The sequence below is a fragment of the Equus asinus genome, chromosome 3 (genome assembly GCF_041296235.1).
Source record: "Equus asinus isolate D_3611 breed Donkey chromosome 3, EquAss-T2T_v2, whole genome shotgun sequence".
Lineage (NCBI taxonomy): Eukaryota > Metazoa > Chordata > Mammalia > Perissodactyla > Equidae > Equus > Equus asinus.
This window is the reverse complement of record NC_091792.1, coordinates 84,683,347-84,698,302: the sequence shown is the minus strand read 5'-3', so window position 1 is coordinate 84,698,302 and position 14,956 is coordinate 84,683,347.

The following is a 14,956-nucleotide window of genomic DNA, read 5'->3' as shown; positions in this document are numbered from 1 at the left end:
TCCACATCTCGGTGAATATGAATAATGCTGCCATGAACATGGGAGTGCAGATATCTCTTCAGTATCCTGTTTTGATTTCCTTTGGATATATACCCAGAAGTAGAATTGCTGGATCATATGGTAGTTCTAGTTTTAATTTTTTGAGAAATCTCCATAATGCTTTTCATAGTGGCTGCACCAGTTTACATTCCCACCAAAAGTGCACAAGGGTTCCCTTTCCTCCACATCCTCACCAACGCTTGCTATTTTTTGTCTTTTTGATAACAGCCATTCAAAATTTCACATCACATTCGGATGTGAGGTGATTTTGAGGTGATTTTCATAGTGGTTTTGATTTGCATTTCCCTGATGATCAGTGATATTGAGCACCTTTTCATGTACCTGTTGGCCATCTGCATGTCTTTTTTTGAAAAATGTCTATTTGGATCCACTGCTCATTTTTTAATTGGGTCGTTTGTCTTTTTGCTATTGAGTTCTAAGTGTCCCTTATATATTTTGGATATTAATCCCTTATAAGATACATGATTTGCAAATATTTTCTCCCATTCAGTAGGTTGTCTTTTCATTTTGTTGATGATTTCCTTTGCTGGGCAGAAGCTTTTCAGATTAATGAAGTCTCACTTGTTCATTTTTGCTTTTATTTCCTTTGCTTTTGATGTCAAATCCAAAACAAATCGTTGCCAAGAGTGATGTCAAGGAGCTATCACCCATGTTTTCTTCTAGGAGTTTTTTCATGTTTTATGTTCAAGTCTTTAATCCACTTTGAATTGATTTTGCTGTATGGTGTAAGATAGGGGTCCAGTTTCACTTTTTTTAATGACAAAAGAAGGTACAGCACATCAACATGCTTTATGCCAATGTTTCTCTGCAAAAATACATTACCTCTATTGATACTTTTCATTTGAAGACATGAAAATACACATTGAGTTTAATCAATGCTAAATGTTGAATATATCACAATTGGATATAATCATCACTCTATTTTCTCTTTTAAAAGTTAAGTATTATCAACTTGTCCCTGTACTACATAGTTTTTTAAAAATTATTTTATTGAGGTCATATTGACTTATAAAATTGTGTAAACTTCAGGTGTATTTTATTATATTTCAGTTTCTCTATAGACTGCATTGTGTTCACCACCCATAGTCTGGTTTTTATCCGTCACCGTACGTATGTGCTCCTGTACCCGTTTCTCGCCCTCCAATACCCTTCCCCTCTGGTAACTCTTAATCTGTTCCCCTGATCTATGTGTTTATCTTGCACATATATATAATATTTTTGATGTGATGAATGCCACTTATGAGATCTAGTTGCAGAATTATCATTTTATTTCTTTTTTCAAAGATTGGCACCTGAGCAGACAACTCTTGCCAATCTTCTTTTTTTTTTTCTGCTTTTTCTCTGTGAATCCCCCCAGTACATAGCTGTATCTTTTAGTTGTGGGTCCTTCTAGTTGTGGCATGTGGGATGCTGCCTCAACGTGGCCTGATGAGCAGTGCCATGTCTGCGCCCAGGATCAGAACCGGTGAAACTCTGGGCCACCGGAGCGGAGCACGAGAACTTAACCACTCGGCCACAGGGCCGGCCCCAGAATTATTATAATTTTTCTGTCCCTATTAGCTTTTTCTATTTTAACATTAAATCCTTTTGAATTGTCTACTCTAACATTTTTTTTATCTCTTGGTCCTTTATAGGTGCAATTCAACAATATATAAGAAATAAGAAAAAAATTAAAAATTATGGTATCCACAAACGTCATGTGACAAAACATCTGACAGGCTAAGCCTTGAGTGTGCTCCTTCACCCTCCCCTACAAGTTGTAAATGCATATGTGATCACTCAAGCTTTCTGTAGTAAAGGGGGAAATATTTATATTTTTTAAAGTATTCACTGATTTTTCAAAGTAGAAATCCAAAACTGTCATTATAAGTTTTCATCACTTGATACTACCCACCTTCCAACCCAATGTGTTTTCAACTTCCCTGTGACTTCTATTCAGCAAATGCTGACTGGGAAAGAAATTTGTGAAAGCAGACATGATAAGGCTTAGATATCATTGTGGCATAATCACGTGTGTGCTCCTAATAGCAAATATTAATTATTTAAGATTTATGTCTTATGAGTCACATTTAGTTAACCACAACCTGCAGGCAAATTGCTCTGTAGAACAAGCTGGCTATGACACATCCGTTTGATAAAGTCCCTGAGTAACTTCTGAATAACTTCTGAGAGGGCTCATCAGTTCTTTACGGAGATTAAAGATGACCCATATTACATGTGCCAGGGACTGTGCTACAGGCTGAGAAATTTTGTAAAGAAGTATATTTTTAAAATTTTCCAGCAACATCATAGAGTACATGTGATGTTATTACATAAATTTTACAATTGCCAAAGGAGATGTCTAGAGTAGTGAAATTCCTTGTGCAAAGACAAGTGGATAGTAAAGGTTCACCAGAGTCTAAAATCTGTGTCTTTTTACTACTTTACAACTCTGCCTCTGGATCCACCACTGATTTAGCAAAGACTCATAACTCAATAAACCCAAACAGGTGAGTTCATATAAATGAAATTAAGAGTCAAAGCTAGTCCATGAGTTGAGAATGGAATTAACAGCAGAAACTAAACTCAATTATAGGGTGTTCAGATTTGTGACAGCTGCAAATCGCACATATTTTATCCCTTTAGACATGTAGGACCAGAATAGAAACATGTATCGGCGAGAAGTGAAAAAGATGAACCAGCAGCCTCCAAACAGTGACACTGCAGGAACTTTAGGTATGCTGTGCAATAACATAAACTTTGAAAGAGGACTCAGAGCCCTTAAGAGAAATCTACTTTGGGGTGGATTATATTTAAAAATATTTACATAAAACTGTTTGAAAAGGTATAAAAAATTTGGTGGTGTTAGAAACATAAGGATTCCACAGTAGCTCAAGCTCCCTATCTATGCTGTGATCATGTCTTAAGAACCTGAAAAGCCCTACTTCCCCTCTTCACCCCAGGGGACAGCATATTTTTAGAGGACTTCAAATTAGAGACCTGGCAGCTCTTGTATCTGTTGGGTGCTCTAGTTCACACAGGTCAAGACAGAGGTAGAAGTGCAAGGAATTTATTGGAGGGAATGCTGTGCGAGATGAGGGGAGGGGACTATAGCAGGAGTACACCTCAAAATCTTTCGGACAGTGCTTCAGACAATACAGATTCGATACCTGTAAAAGAAGAGGGTAAGAATGGAAAGCTGCGTAGGAAATTCTCAGACAGCATTGCAGCTCTGAAAAAAGTCTCAGCAACCCATGTGGGCACTCAAGCACAAAGACTGCTGATTTGAGTCTGGAACTACCACCCCTGTCTAATGGCAGCATCATCTGTTTCTCTCTGTGGCTTCCTGTTCAGTATGGAGGACTAAATCTTAACCCCATGTTCCTAATCCAGACACTGTGCTCTGCTTTTCTCCCTACTGGCACCTGACTGGTTCAACCCTAATTTTGGTGTGGAACTCTGAATTAATGGTAATTGTATTTGTCTTTTATTTAATGCATTTAATTTAAAACAATGAATATTATTTGAGTAACAATTCTGATCTGATGTTGATTACTTGGAAGCAATATATGAATTACCTTAATTTTTCAAGTATTCGTATTGAATAAGTATAGTGCATATATATATATGTGTATGTGGGTGTGTGTATCTTTCATTCACTCTTTCTTTCATTGTTTTTTCTTTGGTCTTTTATTTATTGAAAAACTGGGGGGATCTCATCAAGATGATGGTGTGAGCAGACGTTGAACTTGTCTCCTCCCACAAACACAACCAGGTTACAACTATTTTTGGAAAAATAGTTTACAACTCTGCCTCTGGATCCACCACTGATTTAGCAAAGACTCATAACTCAATAAACCCAAACAGGTGAGTTCATATAAATGAAATTAAGAGTCAAAGCTAGTCCATGCCAGATCGAAAACTGAAAACTGGATAACAAGAACCCCCACAACAAGGGACAGTCCTGACAAAGGCAGAGGAGGCAGAAATTCCTGCTGGAGAGGAAAAAAGCCAACTTTGGGAGCAGCAGAGCTTCTCAGCTGGCCAGTCAGGATCCACCCTAAGGTACGCAGCCCTCCCTGGAGGAGAGAGGTCCTGAGCTGGGGCGCTACTGCTATAAGCATCCTTCAGACTCAGCCCAGCTGCGATGGGGGTCTTACTGTCTGGCTTTGCTGGCTATTAACTGCAGCAGGGATACCCCCAGAAAAGCTATCATCCGAAAGCTGAAAAGACCCGGGTCTTAAAGGGACCATGCACAAACTCATTAATTGCAGCAACCTAAAATCACCAGAGAGAAGGCAGACAGTCCTTTGGTGAAGTAAGACTCACCTGGTGGGTTCTGGGGGCATCCTGGTGAGAGGAGGGACCTCTCTGGAGACTGAGAGACATTGGTGGGGGCCATTGTTCTGAGCTGGTCCAGGAGTGCTGATACAGACCCCTGTGGGTGCCACTGAGGTTCATCCCTTGGCCTGTTAGCCCAGGGGTCTGCCCTGCCCACTAGAGCACAGATTTACTCCAGTTCAACCAGGGCAGGAAACCTGTCCTGGGGATTGGCCCCCCTAAAACAAGCCCTCAGGCTACTTTTCAGCCTGCATTGACTGGGTGCCTTGATCCTCTACAGGCAGGCAAGGGTGTCTGTCTCTGTGGGGCAAGGCCTGGGTGAGGACCAGGTGAACTGTGGGGGGCATTGGTGGAGAGGTGGGGGCCTTGGCAGTGCTGCACCAGGATACACTCCAGGGGGTTGAGAAGTGTGCACAGACCAGGACTCTGTTGATAGTGTGTGTGGTCCTGTGGGGGGTGAGACTAATCAGCCCAGAAGTCCTGTGCTCCACAAATAGACATAAAACGGATCAGCCACCTTTCAAAGCCTGAAACAATTGAGTGCCCCCAGGCCAAGGGCCAGCCCCACTCAGCTGCACTCCTAAGAGATCTGACAACAGCCTTGTAGGCCTGAGGCCTATCACAACTGTAAGCCTCTGAGACTAACAACCAGCTACACTGGGTAACAACCCAATTGAGAGGAAAACTGCAATGGGACTGTGCTGATAGACTTTGCAGCCAACAGTGCTGAGGCCCCCCAAACTGGATTTACAAACAGCTGGCCAGGGAGGGAAAGACTAGACTCCCTGGGTACCTGCAGTGGGAGCAACCCCACCACAGCAGAAGGACATAAGTAGCCCACAAAGGAGTCACTTCTGGATCATTTGGACTGGTGACAAGAGGGAAGCACACTGCTGGGCCTCATAAGGCATCTTATACATAAGGCCACTTCTCCAACATCAGGAGACATAGCCAACTCACCTAATACATAGAAATAAGCATAGAGAAAGAGGCATAATGAGGAGACAAAGGAATACTTTCCAAGCAAGGAAACAGTACAAAACCCAAGAAAAAGGACTAAATGAAACAGAAACAAGCAACCTACTCAACAAAGAGTTCAAACAAACTATCAGGAGGATGCTCACAGATATGGGGAGAAGAATGGATGAACACAGTGAGCACATCAGCAAAGAACTGGAAGATATTAAAAAAACAATCAGAAATGAAGAATACAATACTGGAAATGAGAAATTCACTAGAGGGACTCAATAGCAGAGTAGAGGATGCAGAAGAACGGATCAGCGAGCTAGACGAAAGACTAGAGGAAATCACCCAAGCAGAACAGAAAAGGGAAAAAAGAATTAGACAGAATAAGAACAGTCTGAGGGAAATCTGGGGCAATATCAAGCATGTTAACATTCGGATTATAGATGGCACAGAAGGAGAAGAGAGAGACAAAGGGACAGAAAATTTATTTATCAAAATAATACAGGAAAATTTTCCTAACCTGAGGAAGGAAACGGACATTCAAGTTCAGGAAGCACAGAGAGCTCCAAATAAGATAAGCCCAAAGAGGCCCACACCAAGACATGTTATAATTAAAATGTCCAAAATTAAAGACAAAGAATCCTAAAAGCTGCAAGAGAAAGGCCACAAGTGACATATAAAGGGAAGCCCATCAGGCTATCAGCGGACTTCTCAGCCGAGACCCTACAGGTGAGAAGAGAATGGCAAGATGTATTTAAAGTGCTAAAATGAAAGCACCTACAGCAAAGAATACTCTGTCCATCAAGGTTGTCATTCAGAATGGAAGGAGAGATAAATAGCTTCCCAGAGAAGTAAAAATTAAAGGAGTTTATCACCAAGAAACCAGTTCTGCAAGACATGCTGAAGGGCCTTATTTAAATGGGAAAGCAATGACCACAAATAGAGATTAAAAAAAAAAATTAAAAAAACAACCCGAAACAACAAAAAACAGGTAATAAAATCACTTGTAAAGGTAAAAATATAGTAAAGGTAGCAGAACAACTACCTGTGAATGATAATATGAAGTTTAAAAGACAAATGTACTAAAATCACCTATTTCAATGATAAGAGGGTAATGGATAGACACACACTAAACAAGAGACTATATATGATTTGAAAAACATATAATACGGGAGGAGGGGAATGAAAAAGTAGAGCTTTTAGAAAGAGGTCAAGCTAAAGAGTTTATCAAATCAATATAGACTTATATGCATAGAATATTAAATAGGATCCTCATGGTAATCACAAATCGGAAACATAACAAGCAAGAAAAAAAGTAAGACAAAAGAAATCAAGCATATTAATAAAGGTAGCCATCAAACCACAAGGGAAGAGAGCAAGAGAAAAATAAAGGAAAAGAGAAGAACTACTAAACCACCCATAAAAACAAAAAAGGACAAAATGTCTTTCAATACATATTGATCAATAGCTACTTTAAATGTCAATGGGCTAAATGCTCCAATAAAATGCCACAGGGTGGCCAATTGGATAAAAAACAAGATTCATGCATACGCTGCATAAAAGAGACACACTTGAGTCCTAAAGGCACTCACAAACTGAAAGTGAAAGGATGTAAAAAGGTATTCCACGCAAATGGCAAAGAAAAGAAAGTGGGGGTAGCAATACTTATATCATAGACTTTAAAACAAAAACTTTAATAAGAGACAAAGACAGGCACTACATAATGATAAAGGGAACACTCCAACAAGCAAATATAATGCTTGTAAATATCTACACACCCAACATAGGAGCACCTAAATATACAAAGCAATTATTAACAGAGATAAAAGGAAAAATAGACAGTAACACAATAATAGTAGGGGACTTTAACACTCTGCTTAGACCAATGGATAGATCATCCAAACAGAAGATCAATAAGGAAACATTGCCCTTAAAGGACACATTAGACTAGCTGGACTTAGTAGATATATACTGAACATTCCATCCAAAGACCACAGAATACACATTCTTTTCAAATGCACATGGAACACTCTCCAGGATTGACAACATATTATGCCACAAAACAAGTCTCAATAAATTTAAAAAGATCGAAATAAGACCATGCATCTTTTCTGACCACAAAGGTATGAAACTGGAAATCAACTACAGAAAGAAAACCAGAAAAGCCACAAAAATGTGGAGATGAAGCAAAATGCTACGGAACAATGACTGCATCAATGCAGAAATCAAAGAAGAAATCAAAAAAATCCTGGAGACAAAGGAAAATGAAAATATGACATTTCAAAATCTGTGGGATACAGCAAAGCGGTTCTAAGAGGGAAGTTTATAGCAATTCAGGCCTACCTCAGCAAAGAAAAAAACTCCCAAGTAGACAATATAAAAGTGCACCTAAAGGTACTGGAAAAAGAACAACAAACAAAGCCCAAAATCAGCAGAAGGAAGGAAATAATGAAAATCAGAGCAGAAATAAACAAAATAGAGACTAAAAAAATAGAAAAAATTAATGAAACCAAGAGCTGGTTCTTTGAAAAGATAAACAAAATTGACAAACCCTTAGCTAGACTCACCAAGAAAAAAAGAGAGAAGGCTCAAACAAAATAAAATCAGAAACAAAAGAGGAGAGATTACAGCAGACACCTCAGAAATGCAAAAGATAATAAAAGAATACTATACAAAGCTATATGTCAACAAATTGGATAATCTAGAAGAAATGAATAAATTCTTAGAAACATACAACCTTCCGAAACTGGACCAAGAAGAAGTAGAACATTTTAAAAGACCGATCACCAGTAAGGAGATCAAAACAGCAATCAAAAACCTCCCCAAAAATAAAAGTCCAGGATCAGATGGCTTCCCTGGTGAATTCTCCCAAAAATTCAAAGAAGATTTAATACCTATCCTTCTCAAACTCTTCCAAAAAATTAAAGAGGAGGGGAGGCTTCCTAACTCATTCTACAAAGCCAAAATTATCATGATACCAAAACCAGAGGAGGACAACACAAAAAAAGAAAATTACAGGCCAATATCATTGATGAACATCGGTGTAAAAATCCTCACCTAAATACTAGCAAATCAAATACAACAATACATTAAAAAGATAACACATCATGATCAAGTGGGTTTCATTCCAGTCATGCAGGGATGGTTCAACATCTGCAACTCTATCAACGTGATATACTACATTAACAAAATGAATAATAAATATCACGTGGTCATCTCAATAGATGCAGAGAAAGCATTTGACAAGATACAGCATCCATTTATGATAAAAACTGTAAATAAAATGGGTATAGAAGGAAAATACCTCAACATAATAAAGGCAAACCCACAGCAAATATCATTCTCAATGGATAAAAACTGAAAGCTATTCCTCTAAGAACAGGAACCAGACAAGGATGCCCACTGTCACCACTCTTATTTAACATGGTATTTGAAGGCCTAACCAGAGCAATCAGGCAAGAAAAAGAAATTAAAGGGATCCACATTGGAAAAGAAGAAGTGAAACTGTCACTCTTTGCAGATGACGTGATTTTATATCTAGAAAACCCTAAAGATTCCACTAAAAAACTTTTAGAAACAATAAAGGAATACAGTCAAGTCATGGGATACAAAATCAATGTACAAAAATCGGTTGCATTTCTATACACTAACAATGAATTAGCAGAAAGAGAAATTAAGAATACAATCCCATTGACAATTGCAACAAAAAGAATAGAATACCTAGGAATAAACTTAACCAAAGAGGTGAAAGAACTGTACACTGAAAGCTATAGAACATTGTTGAAAGAAATCGAAAAAGACACAAAGAAATGTAAAGATATTCTGTGCTCTTGGATTGGATTGGATAGTTAAAATGTCCATACTTCCTAAAGCAATCTACAGAGTCAACGCAATCCCTATCAAAGTTCCAACAACATTTTTTACAGAAATAGAAGAAAGAATCCTAAAATTTATGTGGAACAAGAAAAGACCCTGAATAGCCAAAGGATTCCTGAGAAAAAATAACAAAGCTGGAGGTATCACACTCCCTGATTTAATGTTATACTACAAAGCTATAGTAACCAAAACAGCATGGTCCTGGCACAAAAACAGACACACAGATCAATGGAAGAGCATTGAGACCCCAGAAGTAAATCCACACATTTATGGACAGTTAATATTCGACAAGGGAGCCAAGAGCATATGATGGAGAAAGGAGAATCTCTTCAATAAATGGTGTTGGGAAAACTGGACAGCCACATGCAAAGGAATGAACATAGAACATTCCCTTACACCATGCACAAAAATCAACTCAAAATGGATTAAAGACTTGAATGTAAGACCCGAAACCATGAAACTTCTAGAAGAAAACATAGGCAGTACACTCTTTGACATCGGTCTGAGCAACATATTTTCAAGTCCCATGTCTGACCGGGCAAGGGAAACAAAAGAAAAAAATGAACAAATGGGGCTACATCAAACTAAAAAGCTTCTGCACAGCAAAGGAAACCATCAACAAAACGAAAACACAGCCTAACAATTGGGAGAAAATATTTGCAAACCATATATCAGATAAGGGGTTAATATCCAAAATATGCAAAGAACTAATACAGCTCAACAACAAAAAACCAACAATCCAATTAGAACATGGGCAAAAGATCTGAACAGAGATTTCTCCAAAGAAGATATACAGATGGCCAACAGGCATATGAAAAGATGCTCAACATCATTAGGTATCAGGGAAATGCAAATCAAAACTACAATGGGGTATCACCTCACTCAGGTCAGAATGGCTATAATTAACAAGATAGGAAACAACAAGTGTTGGAGAGGGTGTGGAGGGAAGGGAGCCCCGGTTCACTGATGGTGGGAGTGCAAACTGGTGCAGCTGCTATGGAAAGCAGTATGAAGTATCCTCAGAAAATTAAGGATGGGTCTACCATATGATGCAGCTATCCCACTGCTGGGTATTTATCCAAAGAACTTGAAAACACAAAGGCATAAAGATACTTGCACCCCATGTTCATTGCGGCATTATACACAATAGCCAAGACTTGGAAGCAACCTAGGTGCCCATGAAGGGTTGAATGGATAAAGAAGATGTGGTATTTATACACGATGGACTACTACTCAGCCATAAGAAATGATGAAATCCGGCCATTTATAACAACATGAATGGACCTTGAGGGTATTATGCTGAGTGAAATAAGTCAGAGGGAGAAAGTCAAATACCCTATGATCTCGCTCATAAGTAGAAGATAAAAACAACGACAAATAAACACACAGCTTTGGAGATTTGATTGGTGGTTACCATAGGGGAAAGGGGGAGAGGGGTGGGCACAAGGGGTGATTAGGCTCACATGTGAAGGGATGGACTATAATTAGTTTTCAGGTAGTGAACACAATGTAGTCTACACAGAATTTGAAATATATTATGACGTACATCCAAAAATAAATAAATAAACAATTATTATTATTTAAAATTATTTAAAATAAAAATAAAATTATTTAAAAAATAAAAGGCTAAATCAATCAATTACAGTATCTAGCCCTTAGTTAGAGCTTTCTTCAAACAAACAAGAATCCATTTATCACAATTATAAGATAATTGGACACTGGAACATTGACTGGATATTTGTTGAATTTAATGGTTTTGTTCATTTTGAGGTGTGATAATTGCATTGTGGATATGGCTTTTTAAAAGAGTCCTGATTCTTTAGAAATACATACTGAACTATTTACAGATGGGAAAAAAAAGAAAGAAAAACTGCATAGTATTTTAACAGATGTTTACACACGCTTACAAAAAGACATACATAAGGAGAAATGAAAATCAAAACAACAGTGAGATATCACTTCATACCTACTATTAGTGGCTGGCTAAAATAAAAAAGATAATAGTATTGGTGAGAGTACAGGTAATTTGAAACTCTTGTAAATTGTTTGTGAGAATACAAAATGGTGCAGCAACTTTGGAGAATAGCCTAGCAGTTCCTCAAAATACAATACTTAGAGTTACTACATGACCCAACAATGCCACTCGTGGTATATACCCAAAAGAATTAAAAATATATGCCCATGCATAAACTTGTATGCAGATATTCATAGCAGTGTTATTCATAATACCCAAAAAATGAAAACAATCCAAATGCCCAACAACTGATGAATGGATAAACAAAATGTAGGATACTCTTCCAATAGAACATTATTCAACCATAAAAATGAATGAAGTGCTTATATAAGCTACATCATAAATAAACTTTGAAATCATTACACTAAGTGAAAGATACCAACCTCAAAAGCCACATTTTGTGTAATTCAGTTTCTATTAAAGGCCCAGAGTAAGCATATCTATAGATAAAGTAAGTAGAATAGTAGTTTCCAGAGACTGGAGGAAGGGGAGGACAAGCTGGGACTGCAGATTTGTGTACTTTAAAGGGATGAATTTTATGGTATGTGAATTATATCTCAATAAAACTTACACAAATACACACACATAAACAAAAAGATTTTTCATTATGAGACAGAAAATGTTACTGAAAAATCCAGTTATTACCTGAATATTTAGTTTTAATGCTGCCTATAGTAGGCAGCTTTTGAGATTATCCTGAATCATCCCCCGCCTACATAGACCCTTATGTAGTTCACTCCCACATAATTTGGTCCACATGAGGAATAAAATACAGTAGAAACGATAGTATGTGCCTAACAAGATTAGATTATAAAGACAGTGTGGCTGCATCTCAGTCACTCTCTCTCCTGCATCAATCTCTTTGGGGAAACCAGCCATGCTCCGCGTGGCACGAAGAGTCCAAGTGGTAAGAAACTGCAGCCTCCTCCCCAGAGCGACGTGAGTGAGCTGACAGGTGGGTCCTCCAGCATTAGTCAAGCCCTTAGGGAGATGCAGCATGGGCTAACGACTTGATTGTGACCCCAAGAGAGACCCTGAGCCAGAACCACACAGCTAAGCTGCTGCCAGGTTCCTGCCCCTCAGGCAATGTTAGCAAGTTAATTTGTTGTTTCCAGCTGCTAAATTTTGAGGTAATTTGTAATGCAACAATAGACAACCTACATTGGCAATCTTATAGACATATAGCTGTTGGGTGGCAGGTATAGAAATATATATATTTATATATTTTATCAAATACATATAAAATATATAATATAAAGTATATATTTATGTATTTCATTATACTATATACTATATATTATTAATTTATACATATCCTGTTAGAAAAAGAGTTAAAAGAGATGAAAAGGGATTATAGGAGAAAAATGCACAAAGGAGATAAAAGTGAGAGAAATGAAACAAACTATTGTGTGAGAGTCATATGTTCTTTGAACTTAATAACAGGGAGAATAGGACAACAGTAGTTTCTTAACGAAAAAGAGTAGAATAATGATGAATACGCTAGGAGTACTCCCCATGAAAACCCTAGAGAATTGCATGCATTTTCAACCAAGTGATTAAGGGCATTAAATAAATATAATAGGACATGAGCAACCAAAAACATCTAAACTGCTTGAGATATATATACTCAACAGCGAAATCAACATTAGATGAAATTTTAATGTGCTTTTTATGGCTTTTATTTCGAGAGCTTTAGAACAGTGCTGAATAGGATAAGGTGGAGTTGAAATAACTCCTCATGCTGATCATTTCTCTGGTAGTCTATAATCACCCCTCTGCGCCTTCAAAAATGTTGGAAATCCTTGAAATTCATAGCTAGGTGGGAATAAACTTATGAACTAAGGAATACCAAAATTTCAATGTATAGAATACAGGGAGAGTGTTTTAAGTCAGTGCAAAGATTATATTATACTTGGGTAAAAAGAACATTTAAATTATATTGTTATGTTTTGTAATGCTCATTTATATAAAGTTTCTGAAGCACAACTACATAAGCACATAAGCATTAGCTGATAGATCCAGGGGAAGTAGTCTCCTAAATACACACATGATGGGGGAGGGGAGAGGAAGAGGCAGGCTACACTTATACCAGAGAAGCTCCTAGTAGAGCAAATCTGTTGGTTTTTTGAAGTCCTCTTCCAGTGTATATTCTCAAAGGCTATGCTTTCAATACTTTTCAATGCTAGAAATGATCACTTATGAATTGATTTTTCTTCAGAAATAATCTTACGACTTTCAGAACCAAGTTAAGACTATGAGAATAAAAATCACAAAATCAATAGCTAATAATTGTATAGTTATTCTATAATTATAATGTTTTATCCCCACAACAACATTGTGATTTAGGTACTATTATTATCCCCATTTTATAGTTTTATAGATTGCAATAGAGAAATTAAGCATCTTGCCCACGTTCACACAGAATTATTTCTTGCTTCTGTCCATCCATCCATCTTTTTTTTCCTTCCAATGTCATTCAACAGCATTGCACTGACTTTCCAATATATCCTGGTAGCTCTGAGGTATCCCTTAACCTTTTAAGGACTAACAGACAAGTTTGTTAGCTCTAGTATGTCCTCATATCTGACCTTCTGTGATATTCACAGTCAGTTATAGACCACGATTGATGTTTGTAGAGAAAAGCTCCTATTTTCTGCGTTCTTGTGGTCTTGGAGGAAGAAAGAAAGAACAACAAAACAAAAATTAGGCAAATAAAAGAAAAAATTAGGAAAAGAAAAGCAAAATCAAAATTTACAATCAAAATGACTGAAAATTTACCTAACCATTTCTTAGCGAATTTAGTTAAAATAAACTTTTATTGAAATTCTCTTAATACAAAAGAGGATAGGAAAAAAATGAATACCCATGTTTACTGATCAAAAGTCATGCAATGATATCTTGTTAGAGCCATAAGCAATCACATTTTACAATGAAGACGATGAAATGCAGAAAGTCTGTGTGCTGCCTAAGATCACACCATTGGGATTAAATCATAGATCTCTTTTTTCTGAATACACAACTTTTCCATTCACTGCAATTTTTGTAAATGCTTATCTTCAAGATTCTAGGTCACTCGGTGCTTTGTCCAATGTTAAGTTACAAGTCCCTATTCTCATCATTTTCTTTCTTGCATAAAATGATGAATATTTAGGTATAAAGTCTACATTTGAAAAAACATTTCAGATTATATTGGTTTTAGTAGAATTACTACGTGCTTTTAGTAGAAGTACTAGGTACTTCTAGATCATTGAATTTCTAGATCATTGACACTTTATTTATCTGATTTTTGTCACAAAAAATAAGTATTTATGTATGTTCTGATGTAGGCATATTCATACACATGCATGCACATACATAAAACCTGTTGAATAAACTTCAGCAATGCATGGATTTCCTCAAAGTCTATCCATGAGCCATGGACCTCACTCTTGATCATTGTTGGATTATTTTTTTTATTGCTTATATTGACCACTTTCCTGCTTAATGATGTAAACCTCTGCAAGTTGGTAGAAATAGTGCCATCTTTGATCAAGTTTATTGATTGGTCTGATTGATAGTTGGTAAGGGCCAATGAGAAGGAGAGAGCAAACTACTTATTTACATGAAGTTTAGGGACGTATTAGGTGCTGTGCTGTATTTACCTGTGCCATCCTTATTTATCACTTTCATGGACGATTGACAGTCAGCTAGATTCATAATGATAGAAAGAAAGAAAATTTT